The sequence below is a fragment of the Capsicum annuum genome, chromosome 4, assembly GCF_002878395.1.
Source record: "Capsicum annuum cultivar UCD-10X-F1 chromosome 4, UCD10Xv1.1, whole genome shotgun sequence".
NCBI lineage: Eukaryota > Viridiplantae > Streptophyta > Magnoliopsida > Solanales > Solanaceae > Capsicum > Capsicum annuum.
The window spans coordinates 183,363,359-183,366,269 of NC_061114.1; positions in this window are offsets into that span (position 1 = coordinate 183,363,359).

Here is a 2,911-nt window from a genome sequence, read left to right on the forward strand (position 1 = left end):
TGTCATCCGTTTTCTTCCTCGTGCCCCTCAAATTATTAGTGAATATTAATTAATAAATATTGAAACCCTTAATACTTCTTCCTTTTCATATTGACTTGCCATTCCCATCAAGAAAATATTAATTAGAAGTTTATTTTACTGCCAAATTAGCCTCATTAATTATGCTTTGTAAATATAAATTTGAATAAATACATTTTGTTTAGTCATTTAATATTAAGGATAGTACATCTAGAAATTAGAATTATCTCATCTCTCCCCTCCTCTTCTTCAGCCCTAAATCTCTCTTTTTTTCTTTCTATCCTCTTTAAGGTTATCACAGCCTTTTTTTTCTCTCTTCTTTCTCAAAAAATTTCGTTCGAATCTAAACTGATCGATATCCATATCTTATATTCCTCGACTGAAATTGTTGTTTTGACCCCCTTTTGACATTGTATGATATGATTCACTATTGCTCTTTCATTTTCGTCTTCTTCTTGCAACTTTATTTACATGTTGTTGTTTATTTAATTACCATTTTCCCATATCATATTTATTTAAAAAAATTGAAGAAACTTTTAATTGTTGAATAAACATACCGAGAATTTTTATTATAATATGTGAAAAAAAGTCATCTGTTGGGAGAAGTTTAAAGGCCTTATTGGCAGTATCATTTTTTTTATGTATTTTGTTTGTCTCTTTGTTGTTGATGCTGTTATTGATGTTGTTGGTGGGGCTGGCATTGTTGGAACTTGTGGTGTGGTGTTGTTGGTGGGTTTGGCATTGTTGAAACTTGTGGTGTGGTTTGGTTTAGACGGTGGGTGCTTCTTCACTTAAAAATAGTGGAGTCCGAACAATCAACACAAAGAGTAAGGGAGAAAAAAATAAAAAGTTTAAAGTGAATAAGAAGAGAAGAGTTGGTTACCAAAATTTAAAAAATATGTGCTGAGTGGTAATTGAACTCAAGACCAAAAGAAATAAATAGCCTTAAGCACCCATTAACAATAACTAGGCTAACCAAACAACTCTTACTATGGGTGCTCACTACTTAGATTATATACGTTTTTTTCTTTATTTCCACATACATATATAAAGTTTGATACGAGTTCAGTCTATGCTCACGCGCCCGGAGGACTCCATGTAGGTCCGTCCCTTGTTGTTGATGGTGTTGGAACATAGGATGTATGCTTTTTTGTAGTTGATGATGTTGTTGAAACAAATGTTGTTGTTTTCTTTGTTGTTGATAGTTTTTATTTGTTGTTTGTAGTTTATGTTGTTGTTAATGTTGCAACAGACGGAGCAACTGATGGAACAAATCAAACCACCAGCAAGGCTACTATGTATTTTAACAGACTCCATATCTGTTGCATCAGACTCCATTTCTGACGCAACAGACTCCACATCTGACGTAAACTATCCGGGATTTATGTGTTGTGTGTGTTACTTAAATAAAATTGGTGACTTTATTAATATGTAAATTAAAAAAATGGATCTAAATACAACACTTTATCTTTTTATTGTATTTCTAAAAGAAACAGATTGGTAATCTGTAGCAAAATATATTCCACCTGTCAGATAACTTACAACATATGGACAATCTGTTGCAACATATGTATATATCAGTTTGCTTTTCCATCAGCTGTGGCGTCTGTTGCAACTTGCTAATCATCTGTTTATTCAATTTCATCGAGAGCAATAGATTTTTCTAAACACTTCTTGGCCAAACTCAATTTTTGCTCTTGGACTGCACCTCTTTTTTTCTTTGCATCCTTCAAGCTGGCCTCCAAATTCAATATTTACCCTCAATCCAATAGCAAAATTTTAGTTTGGTTGAAGGATGCAAAGAAAAAAAGAGAAGCAATCCAAGAGAAAAAATTGAATTTGGCCAAGAAGTGTTTAGAAAAATCGATTGCTCTCGATGAAATTGAAAAAACAGATGACTAGCAAGTTGTAACAGACGCCACAGCTAAAGGAAAAGCAAACTGATATATCCATCTGTTGCAACAAATTGTCCATATGTTGTAAGTTATCTGACAGGTGGAATATATTTTACAACAGATTACCAATCTTTATCTTTCGAAAATACAACAAAAAAGATAAAATGTTGTATTTAGATCCATTTTTCTCTAATTTACTTATTAATAAAGTCACCAGTATTATTTAAGTAACACACAACACATAAATCTCGGATAGTTCCAGCAATATTGCATTAAATCCCGGATAGTTTGCTAATTACATTTTATCCCGGAATTTCGAATTGTGATACATATGTTAAGCAGTGATACATATAGCATATGTATCACTAGTAAATATGAATCCGGAATTTTATGTAATTTTTTAAAACATTAAGGGATATTGTGTAATGTGGTGTCTTAAATATGGGATTTGTGTAATTTTTCCTTTTAAGGGATATGAACAGTCGTGGCTTTTTGTTTGACTAATTTCAGTCCCTTCCAATTCTCAATCATTTTATAAATAGGTCCCTCCGCCCTCCTCACTCACTCTCACTCACTCTCGTTCATTCTACTATACTTACAATACTAATATGTCAGATTCAGATTCATACAAGAAGGTTCATATCGAGTCCTTGCAGAAATTTCAAAGGCAGTTTGATGAACTCCAGGGGATTTGGCCAACTTCCGAGCAAGGCTAAGCAGGGCCCTGCTGCTGTTGGATGAAAATTGTTAGGTTGACAATAATAATAGAAATAATAATAATAACTAGGTTATGTTTTTTCTTTCTTTTAGCGTATGTATTTCCCTTTTTTATATCTGATCTACCTATAAGGGATTCAAAAAAATCCATGTATATGTTTGGTTTGGTTTGGTCGATTTTAAATTTTTAATTCTTACTCACTATTTAATTATCATTCTATTTGTTCCCTATTCAAAACATGTCGGCGGTTAGAGTTAGGGATGCGATCATGATGAGAAAT